The following is an 18,266-nucleotide window of genomic DNA, read 5'->3' as shown; positions in this document are numbered from 1 at the left end:
CTGTTGGGAGAGCTGGACCACTCCACCTGAACCCCACCAAGCCGCTTTTTGGTCGCTCCTTGTGCAACACACAAGGCACGTCCAGCGCGCCACCACACCCCCCGCTCCGGATGCTATATACTACATGATCACACGGCACCGAAGCAGCGGACGGCACGGACGAAGAGCCGTTTCAAATAAAGTTTTATTCATTCTTTTTGCCTCGGTAATCTGGAGATCGCGAGAGTCAGCGCGTGGTTGACGCGAAGGCGCGATCCACAGCAGCTGCTTCCGACAAATCTGCCAGACAACACGCGCTACTCTGGCGCCATCTCGTAGCCATCGTCTCCGCACCCTCCTCTCCGCTTGTTCGTTCGCTCGGTTACGCCGCCGCCACCGACGCCGGCGCTCGCCGCAGGACTGGGCGCCCACTGCGCTCTAAAACAATCGCAAACTATGACAAGCGAAACAAGCACAAATGAGACCGAACCAAGCAAACCAAACAAGCGCGAGCGAGAGCTGACGCGAGCAGACGATAGTACGAAACTAGTGGTCCGGCTGAGCTGGATACGAGTACGTATCGAGCGGTCGGGCAGCTTCTCGCGGCACCATCTGTTCCTGCGATGACTAAGTAAATTTTTTAAAAGATTGCCTGTGATTGATAGCACAATTTTAGTCCCTCGAGCTGGTCTACCCGAAGAGGCGGATATTACGTGATCGAGAAATCGGATTGAATAAGCGACTAAATAAGAAAAATGCAGCGATAAAGTTTTTAACTAATTACGTTACGGCCTATATCGCGACTTACAAACGGTAGCCGGTGAGCCTGCGAGGAATATCCACTTCAAAAGAATTCCCTGGATGGCAGCATTTTCGGGCTATGGACCGTCAAACTTGCAGTAAACATACACTGTCTTTTCCCTTACTTTTTAATTAATTTATTTATTACGATACCCCCAGGGCCTACAGCGGCATTACAGAGGGGGTGGGTAGAAAAAAAGAAAAGTTTTTTTAAACGACACACAGTTTATGGATGAAGCATGAAAGTAACTGAACCGCCAATGTATTTATTCGCAAAGTTCGTGAATTAATATCTCGAAACCAGCGTCATCCTGAGAATTGGTTCCACTTGAGTCCGCCTTGCGATCTCCCCGGCTAATATATTTGTGAATTGCAATGAGCGCCGTAAGGTAATCAGTTAAAAACTTTGCAAATTTTGGTTAATTAGTCGATTGCGCATTTTTATTTGCCGTGCAAGTAATTTCCGCTTGTTTGAAAAATACAGCTTAAGGATTAGAATTGTGCTGTCTGCCACACGGGTTTAAAAAAAAAAAAAGAAAGTACTTAAAGCCTCTCCAAAAACACCCGGTATAGCTTCTACACCGTGCTGGACGGATGGTTGCCATTCGCGAAAGGGTGAATTTTTCTCGCAAGTGTCAGCAGATGACCTACCGGAGCGACATTTTCCTTCATAGAACCGTGAGTCAAATATAGTAGAAACACCTGATTTGGCGGCGCAAATGGTGGCCATGCGTTTCTGGCTAAATGAAAATGTGAAGCAGCAGGCGCGATCCACATGTGGAAATTAAATGCGTCTCAGCGAAGCTACATCGTCCACGAGTCAACGTCTGTAACCTGCTTGTTTGATAAATTCGCAGCTTGGCTTATCCTCTCTGAGGTAGGCCCCATTCCTCGCCACAGCCACAAGTCATCGCGCTTGTGAACTCAAAGTATGAGGGCGACAAAACCTGCGCGCGTGGTAGCAGACTCACCCATACCCTCTGCGTACGCTTCCGAGTTTACCAGAGTTCCTGAACTACTTTTCTCCATTACTGTTATGTTCGATGTCATCGAACCAAGACAAGTGAGAATCACGAAAGGACCAGAGAAAGATTTGAAACTACACCTGCAAGGGTCACATGTGATCCGCTTGCTTCGGAGCACATGGAATGAAGAGTCGTGAAGATAAAGTAGCGAAATGCTAACATGACTTTCTAACGATCCACTGTTTTCAGTGCAGTCGCAGTTTTGCAGACTGCGCCACATGCCTCGTTTAGTCTCCAGTTGTATTTGGATCGCTGTTCTCCCCTTCCTCGTGCACCATCGTCGCTGCGGACCGATCCGATGCGACTTGTATATCGCTGTTTACTATGCTATTTCTGTTTATCGCTTTTTTACTTCGATGATTTAGGTAACTACGCCGGTATTTATACAGCGTGTAACTGCCGATAAACATTTTTCTTGAGAGCCGGAATTGCGAGCGTGTGCCTTTCTTTCTTTAGTTTCTGTCTTTCTGCGTTCTATGAGTAGGGGGATGGTGATTGCCAGCTCATGCTTCGTCTCCAGCATCGAGCAATCGTGAAACCCAAGAAGAGGAAACAGGGAACAAAGGAACGTGGCCAACTGGTCCACCGGAGACGCTGGAAGATCGTCGCAAAGCACGACAGGTGAATCCCTGCGGCACACTCACAGTTGACCGTGCGCGGATTCAGTTCCACTCGCAAATCGTATATACACCTTGCACTGCCTTTCCTGTAATATATCATCCCCTCCTCTCTCACACTGTGCATCCACCCCATTTGGCGTTGTCATTTTGGCATATGTAGTACATAGACATAAATATATAATGAGACCGAAGTTGCGATTTTTGTGGTGGATAAGCATTAACATTGCAAGATTGAGAGAGAGATAAAGAGAGAGAGAGAAGGAGAGAGATAGAGAGAGAGAGAGAGAGAGAGAGAGAGATATTTTATTGATAGGAAAGACAGAGTCCGAGCGAAAACATTGCATAATACAAGCATTGCACGAAATCACACGTCGCGTAGGATGAAAGCAAACGCAACAGTGTGTAAAGCTCGCCGTCGATTGCACGGCATTTAATTCACCGCTTTACTAAATCTTCACTTCGCACTAGAGTCCAACGTGTGCGTTTGGTTCTGCAGAACTCGTTTTCTTGTTTTTGGTTCACTCGGGATTCCACGCGGCTTCATGCGTAGGGCAATGCTATGTAAGCATGTAGCGCGTATGAAATGCACTGTCCTTGAGCCAACGTTCACAGTCGTCCTGTTGGTCAGCTCTTAAGCTTACATCACTGACTGCATTCTTACAGATCGTCTTTGTCCCACGGCATGCACATACAAAGTAAATGACGGGCCGTCCGCTGCAGGCAGAGCGGAGCCCTTCGCACATTGCGCTTTTTCTACCCCGTGTTAGATCCTACGCACAAAGTGATGGCTCGTGTAGGGGCCAGTCGCCTTAGCACCAAGCTGGTGGCTTTGGTGCCAACAGGGGATGAAGCCTCGATGAATGTACCTCGGGCAACGGTAATTGCACCGGTAGGCATAGGACCCAGCTAGGCTCGCGGATGAAGCAAAATTGTCAGAAACATTTAGCACGGCAGCTGTTGCGTTTTTTCCTTGGGACCATGGCAGATGGTCCATGCGAAATGCCCTTGAGTCAACCTACAAACTTCCATTGACGTAGATGAGTACGTGAAGAACACGACGACACAAAGCGACATTTGCAGCTGTTCAATTTCATGACGTCAGAAGAGCATAAAACTTGAGACGAATAAAAATCATTTCTAACCTAACGGAGAAACAGGAATGCACGCAAAAACAAAGGGAACACCCTTGTTTGTGTTCTATTCCTGTTCGCTGTGACGTCGTCTTTCCCGGCTCGTATGACGGCTTTCGCACCTCGCCGTTCGGCTTACAAGTGAACAATAGAAACAGCGGTTTGTGCTGGGGTGTTTCCTTCCGTGTTGGACTACCTGGCACTATATCTGTGGTACAATATGCACCAACTTGCCTCCACCCCAAGAAATCTTGTAATGATGGATGGCTGATTTAGCCGTCCTGAATCCCGTTGCATTGTTTGTGTGTTTTGTCTTCGTTTTTCCCCCTCCTTCCGAACTTCATATTGCGAAGTTCCTTTATGCTCCTTTTTGAAAAGGAGGCAGACGCTCAAATTGGTATCTAGGGAAGGGCGCTTTTAACGCGGCTATTTCAAAGTTTAATAAACACTACTCATCAACGAATAACGTTAATAGTAATTACGCGGATGTCACACGCTATGGTTCAAGCGAAACTTTCATTAGTGTTTGGGAAGAACGCTGTTCCCGTTCAGCGACAATTTGCAGTATATAGCGATTGGAAGTGCAGACCAAGTTGGACACATTCTCGCCCGGAAATACTTCGTTCAACATAAGTGTGTTTGCCTCGAACATGCGGATATTACGCATGACCCCGAATGAACGACGGCGATGGCATGACGACACATAGTGAGTGCGATGAAACGGACACGACAGCACGACAATGACTGCATGACAACGACACTGTGACAATGATTGCATAACGACGATATCATCGGATGACGTCATACTGTCAGACGTGACATCACGCGATGACGTCTTCGGCAAGTGATGGTGTCACCTGATGACGTCATATGGCGTCTCTTGGAGAAACAGCCCACTGTGCGCTGCCCACTTCTTTGCACTGTCGACAATGGTATGATGATGTGGACGACGATGGCCTGACCACGCTCAACACAAACACACACACACACACACACACACACACACACACACACACACACACACACACACACACACACACACACACATATATATATATATATATATATATATATATATATATATATATATATATATATATATATATATATATATATATATATATATATTGTTACGGCGCAACCAAGAGTGGCGCCAGTCAGAAGTTGACGATTTGACGAGTAGAAGTGGAATATTCATATATTTACCTTTGTTTGTCATTTATTTATGAACGAATTTATTTTATTTTTCGATTATATTACCACCCGATTCGTGGCCTATCCCCCACAGTGGGTTTGTGCCATTAATTGAGGCATCATCATCATCATCATCGTCGTCGGTCTCCGCAGCCATCTTGTTTTTGCATCGATGTCTATCTTGTAAATATTGTAAATAAATTTTTATATGTGACTTCAGTAACGTGACAAATTGGTGACAAGTGCTGGGTACCCCCGAGAAACAAGAACGGAGCTCCGCAGTGGTCATCACCTCGTACTGGACAACGTGACGGACGAAGCAGCACCCGACATGGCGTGGCCCACATCAACGCCTACAACACCGACGGTTGCGCTGGCTCAGCCACGGGATCCGGAAGCGTTCTGCGGCACCGCCCACCTCGTCGTCGAAGACTGGATCGCCACGTACGAGCGTGTAAGTTCCCACAGCAAATGGGATCCGACGATTACGTTGGCTAACTTGGTCTTCTACCTACAAGGAACGGCGAAGGTGTGGTTTGACAACCACGAGGAAGAGCTTAGCGGCTGGGACAGGTGCAAACAGAAGCTGAAGGACTTATTTGGTCGTCTCGCCGAGCAGAATAAGACCGCTAAAAAGAACTAGCTACCCGTGCCCAGAAGTGCACAGAATCCTATACGTCTCTTCATCAAAAATGTTCCGCTCTGCTCTGTGCCGTAAGGCCGACAGAGATATGGCTCAGTCAGACAAGGTTGCAAGCATGTGCTGAAGGGGATCGCTGACGATGCTTTCAACCTGCTCACGTGCAAAAATTGTGAAACAGTACAATAAAGGAGTGTCAACGCTTTTAGCAGGCCAAGAGCCGCCGCATTGCAACGCCGTTCGCACGTCTGCCGAACATAGCTGCGACATCCTCTTGTGACGAGGGGCCAAGAGTGCAGCGGCCCTCATCGTATGATAACCTGACATGGATAGTCCGGCGAGAACTTGAAGCCATGGTGCCTGCAGCCCTTTTCTCCCGCCCCAGTGAATCAAACGATTTGTCTACAGTACACACACACACACACACACACACACACACACACACACACACACACACACACACACACACACACACACACACACACACACACACACACACACACACACACACATATATATATATATATATATATATATATATATATATATATATATATGGTGTGCTATACTTTTTCTAGCTATATGAATTCTTTTATGAAGCATAAAGGTTAATCAATTTTTGCATAGAAGTACTCATCGCTATACACGTACAGAAGCGTTAAAAAGGACTTTGAGCATATATATATATATATATATATATATATATATATATATATATAGCATGATTTAGCCTGTTCAGCAGTATTACTTGAAGCGGGGGACGTTACTCTGGCGACAAATCGCAATATCCAGCTGGCTAATCAAAATGATTCACCTAACGAACTGTTTACTTATTCGCTTTAAGGCATACGTTACGTATAATTTCGAAGCCATATCTGCTTACCAGGAATGATAAAAGTGGCGCTACTTGAAAAAAAGAAATATAATTGTGGCGTTTAATGTTAAGAAACTGCAAGTAAGTTACGAGGTGCTCTGTAGAGGGGGGGGGGGGGGGGGGACTTCGTAATAATTTTGACTGCCTGTAGCGCTCTTCAACGCGCACCCAAACCACGGCATACGAGCGTTTTTTGCACTCCACTCCCATCCCTAAATCAGCCGCTCCTGGTCAGGAATCGAACCCTCGACATCGTGTTCAGCAGCGCAACTGAACTACCGTGGTAGGTATAGCGCCAATTCCTCAGCGTCTCGTCCACAGAATCTGCTAAAGAATGCAATGACGTTACCGTCGAGAAAATGTCAAACTGCTTGACGTACGCTCCTGACAAATAGTTTGCTGGAGCGTCAATGTATTTCGCAGCACATCTTCAAGTTCGCATATCACGAAAGCGGTGACAATATAGTCTTACGATTCTTTTTTTTTTCTTTTTTCATCGCGTGGTTTTACGTGCCAAAACCCCGATCTGATTATGAAGCACGCCGCAGTGGAGGACTCCGGGACAATATTGACCGCCTGGGGATCCTTATCGTGCCCCCACGCACGCGGGACATGGGCGTTTTTTGCATTTCGCCCCGATGAAAGTGCGGCCGCCCTGGCCGGGATTTGGACCCGCGACATCGTGCTTAGCAGCCCAACACCACAGCGGCTAAGCCGCCACGCTAAGCAAACGCACACTGCTTCTCAACGTGCGCTTTAAAGTGAATAATTAAAAGTGATTTACTTAACGTTTCTTTAACGACCCACCTGGTCATTGCAGCTTGTCGCGCGAGTAACGTGCACCTAAGGAAATTCACCCGAACGGATCGAACTGTGCAAACATAAGCGATTAAAAGGCTGTCCGAACTAGAAACACACACACACACACACACACACACACACACACACACACACACACACACACACACACACACACACACACACACACACACACACACACACACACACACACACACACACACACACACACACACACACACACACACACACACACACACACGCACACACACACACACGCAACAAAGAAACAACTGGCATAGAACAGCGGATCCAACGAGTTGGGATCCATGTATACCGAAACTTTGTGTTAGTGCATAAAGAGTAGAAGCACGAGTACACGCACGCACCCAAACAGACACACATGCGCGGGCGCACACAAACTATAGCGAGCCTTTTGTTAAGCGTAGTTACTGACTGCTAACGAGTACGACGGACGCCTTGAACGCATCATGGCTTCAGAGGCTCCATGCGCATACGTACGTAGCGCAATTCGAACCCATTCAATCCGCAAAAGCGTTTACTTCCTCGTTATCGTGCATCCGCGGAAGGCCGAAGGCGGGCTTTCTGGTTCTTTTTTTCTCCCCCCCCGCACTGTCGGCGCCGCCGCTTCCGCGGAAGCGTGGAAGCGAACTCTATCTGGTGGTGCAGCAAGGAACCCGCCTGCTCCGCCGTGATTGGTTGGCCAATTCGGCAAGGAAACGGCCAGGTCGCAGGGAATGTCACGAAGTCCGGCGACGTTCGCAAAGCGAATCTTCTAATAAGAGTGGAGAAGAAAGAGTGTGCTTGCCTGAAACACTGAAACTATCGAACTTAAATGGGCGGGCTTCATATAGACAGCCACTCATTATAGCAATGCGGTTATGCCCAGTTAAGTAGCGAGCTATAGCCGCGACAGAGTGTGCATCCCCAACGATCCAGCCCGCCAGCAGTGCTATGCGTCGCAGAGTGCCTGCGCGACAATTGGCATTCTTTCGTACGAGCGCATGTGTAATCAATCACAGTTAGCCGATGAACCTCGTCGATGGACGTCGACGCTCGGGAATGCGAAAGTGCGTGCGCGCACAAAAGTCCACGTGACGCACGAACACCAGGGTGAACAGCCGGAAAAGTAATTCATAGCGTGGAATAACTGCAGTATAGAGTTTGAGTAAAACACAATAGCCGCAAATATTCGGCGCTGTAGAGCTCAAATACCTCAAGAGATTATTTGGAAAGACGTGCGTCAGAGAGCTACTCAACCATTCCTTTTTGTTCTCTAGCCCTAAATACGCATGCCGCTCGCAGGAGACGTTAGCGGAGAGCATCAAAAACGTGGTTTCGCATGGCCAAAGAATGATAGTGATTTGATTATATTAGAATGGGGGGGGGGGGGGGGGGGCAAACTGTAAGTTACAGTAGGATCGCATGGCCGATGCAGGTGGAGGACCGGCAAAATGAAGAGGAAGTTGGTCACGAAGCGGTACAGACAGGAGTGCCGACTCGGTGTATAGAGTAGCGCCCAACTAATGTGCTCCCCGATCACGGCCTCCTCAGATTGTGTGGCGAGCGCGCGCATCGCCCGGTCTCGGTAGTCGCCCATTTGTAGCGCTCCCTATAGAGCTAAGTCTCGTACGCTAGCACTCATGTCTGACAACAGCTGCCCCAAAGCGCGCTGCAGGCTTATCGTGTATTTTTCAAGCTGAATGTTGCGGCACATTATATCCCACGTTAATAATGATCGGTTTTCAATAGAGTTTTATGTGCGTGCGATCGCAGCCGCGTTTCGCTATGTCAGCAAGCTTCGGGTGGCCGATGGCAACCACGCGCTAATTGTACTCACTCGCTAATCCATGGCCTCTGAGACTACGTGAGCTGTTTGCGTCATAGAGTTTCTCACTACATCACGTAGAGGGAAATCTGGCGCTGCTGCACTGTGGTATGCATGGAATTGCCGGTATATTGTGACTTCGGATTGGCATCGTTCTCGGAGAGCCAGGCAAGCACCGTTCCGTCTGTCACAATGAATAATTTTCTAGTAAAACAGCATGTAAAAAGTTGTTTTAGCTTTATTACCCACAAAAACGTGTTTCGTCTAATTATGAGAGCTTGTTATTGCACGCACTATTATACGAAACGTAAGAAGTATCAGCGGGCCGCTAAAGAAGGAGGACAGACGACAAGATTCGCGCTCGCTTTGGTACAGTTTGCCATCTGTTCTTGCTTTTCTTCGCTTGGTTATGCATTGTAGGTGAGTAAACGTCACTGGCACATGCTATATGCGTGAATGAAAACCTTTTATGTAGATTTCACTTTAAGAACGTGTTATTTGTGTAGCCATATCCACGTTTTAGACGAAGTCTCTTACACCAGCCAACACAAGCCTCGCAGACACATATACCGTCATTCCCATTACATCACAGCGCCTCTTAGGAAACTATCCTAGACAGTGGCGCCAGATTTCCCTCTAAGTGGTTTGCGTGCCCCTCCGGGCCGCGGAGACAACGTTCATAATTTTTACTTCATGCCCCGTCCGCAAGGGCTGGCCAGCTTTAAAAAGCTGTCTGCTGCAGCACAAGTATGGCGTCATGTCAGCACATCCTAATGAAGTGCCAAAATATTCATCAAGCAAGACCCGGCCATCGTCCACCTTCCAGAAGCGCTGGTATTCAGAGCCGATGGAAACCTTAACTGGTCAGCGGTCGAGATAAGCAAGAGACGTTTACAGTAAAATTTTACCATATATTATTGCAGTCTAGCATTCTGCCTATCTCTATGTTCTTCTGATTAAAACATCTATCTCTCCATTGTACATTTACCTATGGCTATAGGCATAGGTAAGTGTACAATAGAGAGATAAATGTTTTATACAGAAGAACGTACTGATAGGCAGAATGCTAGACAGCAATAATATGCGTTAGAGGCATAGGTAAGGGTACAATAGAGAGATAAATGTTTTAATCAGAAGAACACAGTGATAGGCAGAATGCTAGACTGCAATAAATGTGGTAAAACTTTATTACCTCAAGTAGGCTATATATAGGCTTCCGAGATCGCACAAGCGCAAAGGGTACCGCTGCGATCTCGGAAACTATGGGCCGAGACTTTCCAGTAGCAGCGGTCGCTGCGTTTGGTTATTGGCGGCGAGGGCTTAAGTAGTGGCCATTTGTCGGAAGCGCCTCGCTTGCCCAGTATGAGGGATAACGCGAGGCGCTCCTCATAGGTTTGTCTGTAGGCGCTCAATAAAAAACACCATGCGGCAGCCCTCCTTGACATTTCTGTAAGTACTCTCGAAACGACCGCAGCTTTTTTTTACTGTTGAAATAATTAATCTTGGGCAAACAGAAAGCACAAAAAGGTTTACAGACGCTATCTTTTTACCGAATACTTAGTCCCCCGAAACGGTTTCTTAATTTGCGTGAAAAGTAGGCAATCGCTGAGAGCGAACTATGTGGAATATCTTCTTAGAGTGGGCTGTCTGTATAAACAAATGGAGCATGATAGAATAAAGCTTTAATGCAGCGATTACACGGATTTGCAGCGACTGACTGCACGTCTGCACGCATGTCGGCGCAAAATGTTTCGCTTTCGCTGCAAGAGCGTTTTCGCATCGTGGCGTGAGCTTTTTGGCCGCCGCATACGAGCATTTGACAGTACACAAGCAACCATTGTTGCGTGGCCGGTATCAGAGCTGTTCAAAAATAATTTCCGTATAACTAGGGACTTCGACACCTACGGCGACTTGTGATGTGCCGTCGCGACGATTCAATTTTTTTTCTTTTTTTTAAATGTTATCGGACGCTTCAATATCATTATTTCTCAAGTTACGCCGCAATGTATGTTTATCGGTCTCCTCAGCGAGCAATTTCCCGCTGCTTCTTTTTCTTAATCCAATATACATTCATTGTTTGGTGCAAACGCAAATATGAGCATATGCCATGCCTTTTTTAACGCGCTTCTTACCGTTCCCTTTCCATTCTAGTGAACTTGCCAGTGTCTAGCATCAACAAGTTCATAGATCAAATCTTCATGACATTAGCAGGGCAGCGCGCGCGGGCGAGCGTCTCAGTGCGCGCTTTCTGCTACTCACCGAACATCGCAGTCCCGACACCTTAGCCGTAATCTTCCTCGCGGAAGTGCTTGCTGCACACCCGAGTTGTAGCCGATGGCTGTTGCCGGTTCTAAGTTTCGCGAGCCAAGCTTCACGCAGCTTCACACCGGGCTCTGTTGCGTATACATCTGGCACTGCGGCACCGATCAGTAGCCTGCCATGTTGGCCGCCTTCAAAGGCAGCCACTACCTATTACAGTGCTTTCAAATGTTGTCAAGAAGACGCCCGAAGCGGGAGAACCTCCCCAGTTAATCGCAACCGCAGCGCTGGTGGGACTTGGCTTTCGTTTTCAGCTCGCTTCGGCGCTTCCGAAGCAGACGACGCGGCCGCCGTGTCCACGTGATCCCTCATGCCACGTCACGCCGACGGCAGCGCCAGCTTTTCCAGTGGTAGAGCTCGCCCCCAATACTTCGCGAGTGTTTTGCGCCGCTGTAGCGGCCTGACTAAAGGGGTATTAGGTCTGACGCCGTGACACGCTGCTCAGTGGCGCATGCTCAGTGAACAAAGTTGAGGAGAGGCTCATTGAAGAGCCGCACACATCTACTGGCACATATGAATCGACTCAAGCAGGCATCAGAGAGGTTCATTGGAGATGAGTGCAGATCGAGTGGCACATACCCGATGCTCCAAGTCGGCGTCAAAGAGTTTCTTCGAACAGCGTTGCCTACCCGTCCCGCATCTATATAGTGACCCATGTAGGCATGAAAGAGGTTTGATGAAAAGCGGCACGTACGCCTACACATACTCAAGAGACCGAAGTTGGTCCGATAGTTGGTTTCGAACCCTGTTACCTCAGCACAGCATCCCGATGCGCTACCACTAACCACCCAGTGACACAGGTGGAGGGGGGGGGGGGGGGTCGCTGGATACAAACATACATAGATAGGTAGCCTCCCCGAAAGTGCGCGAAATACTCTGAGAATGCAAACGGATTAGGAGAAATCACGGAAGCGGCGCCCTCTCTTCCTGGTTTTGCTGCTGCCACCCTGGTGCACTGATCGGTAACTGTACAATGAATGTCTTTGCTCGGCGCACCCAATCACGCATTTTCTTTTTTTTTTTTTTTGCGGCAGCATGGCAGCAGCAGTCAAGCTTGAAACTGGGTTTGCCTCGTTCGTCCTTCCGGTCGCGCCATCGGCGTAGTCGTGAGGCCACCTCGTCGTCCTCAATTTCCTCCTCGTGATATGGCGAAGGAAAACAAAGTTTTGCTTACTATACCGCCCCTGAGTATGAATTTTAGCTTCGCGCAGCAATGTGTAGTTCGGATGGGACGCACTAATCATTGCACTACGCACTTTCAACGCTCGGGTAGGTGCATCATTCTTTCCCTTTTACCATGCCTGCCAGCCTGCGAACAATAAATTTCGTAAAAATTTCGCGGACATGACAAGGAAAGAAGAGAGAAGGGGGAGGTGACAGCAAGATGTGCAGTCTGTTGATAGTCTGCGCAGATACGAAGTTCCTTTTATTATGCCTTGAACCAAACGCCTGTCGAGAAAGAAATAAAGAAAGAAAGAAAGAAAGAAAGAAAAAGAAAAGAAAGCCAATCGAAGCACGTGTCATGATGGGGGCGAAGTGTGAAAACGCTCATATAACACACATTGCGTGCACATTGAAAAACTCCAAGTGGTCGAAATTAATCCGGAGTGCCTCATGATCCGATCATGGCTTTGGCACCTAAAGAACAAGATTTGATTAATTAAAAACCATGTGTAGTCTGCATTAGGGAAAGCGCTTGTTTATGAATCATATATGCGTCATAAAGAATGTATCCATGAACCTACCGGGAATAACGCGATTTATCGCGGTTCAAGGCATCCCCAAGTGATCAACCTCGCGACCTTTCAATCTAAATCCCTCGATCGGTCGCATTCTTTTCTTTTTCGTCATGTGGGTGAGGGCAAAACTGACACTCTGCAAAACACAGCCCTCGCCTGACACCTACGTCTGCCTTGTGTTTGCGTATCCACGCATGATAGATGCCTTGTCAAATGCTTACATTCACGCGTGTTGCTGAGCTGACCCTCGCGTAGGCGAGTGGGCGGGGGTCGAAAGTGCCCTTCGCCCTGTGCCCATTGTAGGGAACGCCAGATATGTTCTTCGTGAACGTTCCTCTGATGTTGCTGAGATGTTCTTCTACATGCCAAGCTTTTCGTGCGTCATTTCATGCATACCGCACCTATCTCTGACGGACGCGCCGCGTGCATATTCAAAAGTCGACCCTATAGCCTCGTGACGACTGCTCTTCCTTTGTTCGCCGTGACGTGCTGGCGAATTTGTTCGCCGAAGGTTCGCTATGCGTGGGTGCCGAGACGCAGTCGTGTATATTTAGGCGGCGACGCGTATACGCGCACGGACGGAACCACATTCTAACGAGGGCGTGATCTCGTTAAAACAGCGTCGTCCGTACATAGTTGAAACGGAACTTGGCACTTGTGGCACATGAATAGGCACGAACACGGGGACAAAAAAAAAAAAAGAAAGAAGAAGAATAGGAACGACGAATCTTGCACTCGAGGCGCGTTTGCGAACCTCGCTTTCCGCGGCGCTAAAAAAAAGGTCGCGCATCAGGCTCGCAGAATTGTCTCGGGGAAAGCATCAGCAATTAAGCGGTTGCTATGCCGACGTCGACATAGCTGGGACTGCGCCGTCGAGGTGACTTGCTTGCATATATTTAAATGCCGACGCGCGCGCACACACACAAATTTGCGAATTAGCGCAACTGGGGTGAACGACTGTTTCTACTCACAACGGATGAACCGCACGAACTGTTTCCCGGATAGTCATTTGGGTCCACGTTTTACAGGATTAGCAGCATTAACAGTGTTCCTCGTTCTCTGCCGTCGATACTACGCGACAGAATGGCAATGCGATGGTTTGGTGTTAAGCGGTGGAGCGTAGCTGGGTTGGATCACTCATTTCCGGCAGTTGGGGTACGAAACGTTTGCTTGCGCATAATTTTATCCCAGCGGTATACCACTGACACCGAGTAAAGGCTTGCTGCGCGTGCCAGCTCTGCGCGAATGACACAACCGAGGTAACAATGAAAGCAAAATGAGGCTGTCAAGTTGTGATCAAGAACGCGCATAGTACCTCGGAAACACACATTTATGCACAAAGTAATTGCCACATTATTTTATATGACGCCGATGAGTGTGTTCAGCTTTATTTTCAGAATTTCATGACGCGTGCACAAGAGTGGCACGCAGGACAGCACCGCCATATTTACTACCCTCGTAGGTGTCCGGGCTGCGGCGCCTTGTTTTGTACGAAATTACCCAGTGATCAAACAGATGATACCGAAATAACCTAATTGCAACAAATATAAATAATCAAGAACGAAATCACTTTAATGAACAAAACCTGTTCAACGTTCCTGTGCCCACTTTCCTAACCAGTGGGCCGCAATCGCGGGCATGCTTCTGTCGTGTCAACACCAATCACCTCATTGAGATGATCGCCGCTTATTGATGATGATGATTTGATGATTTCAATGTTATGGCACAAACCAACAACGGGAGATTGGTCAATAAGCGGGCGGCACGTTTAAAGTTTGGAGAACGCTTAAGCTTCGCCTCTCGTAGATCGCGACAGCATACAAAGAACCCCGAGTGTTTCTCACGCCTACTGGCAACTGCAGCTCATGTAACCGTAATGTTTACCGGGAAACGCTGGCGGCGAACGCTGTGCACGAAGGCGAGCTTTGTGGTTCTTTTTTTGACGGTGTGCAAGGAACCGAAGGGGCCGCGCCGCTCCTGCCAAGACATACCTCGAAGGGCAGCTGGAAAACGCTATCGCGTAACAGCGTTATCTTGCCGCGTAACAGAATTGTTTTCTCGTATATTCAAATTACAATCAGACGCAACCATGTATGTAGGTTGCGTTTAAGTTGTACTTTACGATTTTTCTACGTAATTTACCTTGAGAAATCTAATTAGTTCAGTAAGTCCTTGGGTCACATGGAGGGCCCGCGTGGTTGGGCACGCGGGGTTCGAAAATGTATTTCGCCGAGGAGACGTCCGACACTGGGCGTGAGACGTCGGACGTCGACTTCGAATACTTATTATTAAATTATGGGGTTTTACGTGCCAAAACCACTTTCTGATTATGAGGCACGCCGTAGTGGAGGACTCCGAGAATTTCGACCACCTGGGGTTCTTTAACGTGCACCTAAATCTAAGTACACGGGTGTTTTCGCATTTCGCCCCCGTCGAAATGCGGCCGCCGTGGCCGGGATTCGATCCCGCGACCTTGTGCTGAGCCATTGAGCAATAGCCACTGAGCAACCACGGCGGGTGACTTCGAATATATATATATATATTTTAAGGTGATAGTGTGGCCATTCTTTAACGTACTGCGGAAATATATATATATATATATATTTCCGCAGTACGGTAAAGAATGGCCACACTATCGGCTTAAAATTTCTCTCCCAAATCCCGGTGTCTCGACTGGACGGGGTGTGGCGTCACAAATTTCTCGACGTCATCGCTACTGACGTTTCCGTTCGCCTTTCTTTTTGCGCGCACATAAAGGGTCTTAAAGTGTGCGCTCGAGAGCAGCTGCCGCGTTGAATTCTGGGTAATCATTTCCATAGACCTGCGCACATGCACGGCGAATGAACGTAAGGACAAATTATTCAGCGGTTAATTTCGTAGCCTCGGCCATGTTCTGCCACCTGCTACAATATATACACGACGCCGCCGTCGCCGGCCAGGACTTCGCTTCGGCGTCGCCTTTCTGGCGCGCCCCGCTTCCGCGTTGGGCAAAAGCGACATTTCGCTATTACGAAAGCGCTAGTCGTCAGTGGACCTAACATTTTCTTTTATATATTTTTAGAGGTGTACTCGGGCGTGGTTGCTCAGTGGCTATGGTGTTAGGCTGCTGAGCACAAGGTCGCGGGATCGAATCCCGGCCACGGCGGCCGCATTTCGATGGTGGCGAAAACACCCGTGTACTTAAATTTGGGTGCACGTTAAAGAACCCAGGTGGTCGAAATTTCCGGAGTCCTCCGCTACGGCGTGCCTCATAATCAGAAAGTGGTTTTGGCACGTAAAACCCCATAATTTCTTTTTTGAGGTCACTCGGGGTCCCTCTCTGTATTAACTCGCGAGGCATTACGAAATCAGAAAATTCTGGCGAACAGCACGAGCGCCCACGGGTCTTCTTTTCTTTTTCTAAAATTCTTTCTTCTCTAGACGTGTTCAGCATGTTAACCGAGACACGGTGAATCTATCTGGTGGTGCTGCAAGGAATCCGCCTGCTCCGCCGTGATTGGTTGGCCAATTCGGCAAGGAAACGGCCAGGTCGCAGGGAATGTCACAAAACCCGGCGACGTTCGCAAAGAGAATCTTCTAATAAGAGTGGAGAAGGAAGAGTGTGGTTGCCTGAAACACTGAAACTATCGAACTTAAATGGACGGGCTTAGACAGCCACTCATTATAGCAATGCGATTATGCCCAATTAAGTAGCGAGCTATAGCCGCGACAGACTGTGCATCCCCAACGATCCAGCCCGCCAGCAGTGCTATGCGTCGCAGAGTGCCTGCGCGACAACGGGCATTCCTTCGTACGAGTGCATGTTTAATCAATCACAGTCAGCCGACGAACCTCGTCGATGGACGTCGACACTCGGGAATGCGAAAGTGCGTGCGCGCACAAAAGTCCACGTGACGCACGAACACCAGGGTGAACAGCCGGAAAAGTAATTCATAGCGTGGAATAACTGCAGTATAGAGTTTGAGTAAAACACAATAGCCGCAAATATTCGGCGCTGTAGAGCTCAAATACCTTAAGAGATTATTTGGAAGGACGTGCGTCAGAGAGCTACTCAACCATTCCTTTTCGTTCTCTAGCCCTAAATACGCATGCTGCTTGCAGGAGAATTTAGCGGAGAGCATCAAAAACGTGGTTTCGCATGGCCAAAGAATGATACTGATGTGATTATTTTAGAATGGGGGGCAAACTGTAAGTTACAGTAGGATTGCATGGCCGATGCAGGTGGAGGACCGGCAAAATGAAGAGGAAGTTGGTCACGAAGCGGTACAGGCAGAAGTGCCGACTCAGCGTATAAGCTGGCCCAACTAATGTGCTCCCCGATCACGGCCTCCGCAGATTGTGTGGCGAGCGCGCGCATCACCCGATCTCGGTAGCCGTTCATTTGTAGCGCCCCCTGTAGAGTTAAGTCTCGTACTCTAACACTCATGTCCGACAACAGCTGCCCCAAAGCGAGCTACAGGCTTATCGTGTTTTTTTCAAGCTGATTATTGCGGCACATTCTGTCCCACTTTAATAATAATCGATTTTCAATGGAGTTTTATGTGCGTGCGGTCGCAGCCGCGTTTCGCCATGTCAGCAAGCTTCCAGTGGCCGACGGCTACCACGCGCTAATCGTACTCACTCGCTAATCCATGGCCTCTGAGACTACGTGAGCTGTTTACGTCATAGAGTTTCTCACTACATCACCTAGAGGGAAATCTGGCGCTGCTGCACTGTGGTATGCATGGGATTGCCGGTATATTGTGACTTCGGATTGGCATCGTTCTCGGAAAGCCCGGCAAGCACCGTTCCGTCTGTCACAATGATTAATTTTCTAGTAAAACAGCACGTAAAAAGTTGTTTTAGCTTTATTATCACACAAAAACATGTTTTGTCTAATTATGAGAGCTTGTTATTGCATGTACAATTGTATGAAACGTAAGAAGCATCAGCGGGCCACTAGAGTTTAATGAGAGATGACAAGATTCGCGCTCGCTTTCGAACAGTTTATCATCTGTTCTTGCTTTTCTTTGCTTGGTTATGCATTGTAGGTGAGTAAACGTCCCTGGAAGATGTAATATGCGTGAATGAAAACCTTATATGAAGATTTTACTTTAAGAACGTGTTATTTGTGTAGTCATATCCACGTTTTAGACGAAGTCTCTTACAAGACCAGCCAACATAAGTCTCGCAGACACATATACCGTCATTCCCATGACAGCACAGCGCCTCTTATGAAACTCTCCTAGACAGTGGCGCCAGATTTCCCTCTAAGTGGTTTGCTTGCCCCTCCGGGCTGCGGGGGCCACGTTAATAATT

At 48.1% G+C, this 18,266-nt stretch overlaps 1 long non-coding RNA gene across 1 annotated transcript in view; it reads left to right on the top strand.

Annotated features, from left to right (window-relative positions):
• LOC129386207 (uncharacterized) overlaps positions 1 to 18,266 on the top strand; it is a 51,565-nt gene that overhangs the window by 19,632 nt on the left and 13,667 nt on the right. Inside the window, exon 2 of the long non-coding RNA XR_011893438.1 lies at positions 2,326 to 2,426. This is a non-coding gene — a long non-coding RNA (uncharacterized lncRNA). The remainder of the gene's footprint in view (positions 1 to 2,325; positions 2,427 to 18,266) is intronic.

This window comes from Dermacentor andersoni, chromosome 3 (assembly GCF_023375885.2).
Source record: "Dermacentor andersoni chromosome 3, qqDerAnde1_hic_scaffold, whole genome shotgun sequence".
Classification (NCBI taxonomy): Eukaryota; Metazoa; Arthropoda; class Arachnida; order Ixodida; family Ixodidae; genus Dermacentor; species Dermacentor andersoni.
The sequence above is the reverse complement of the archived record's forward strand: the minus strand, read 5'-3'. Positions and strand labels throughout refer to the sequence as shown.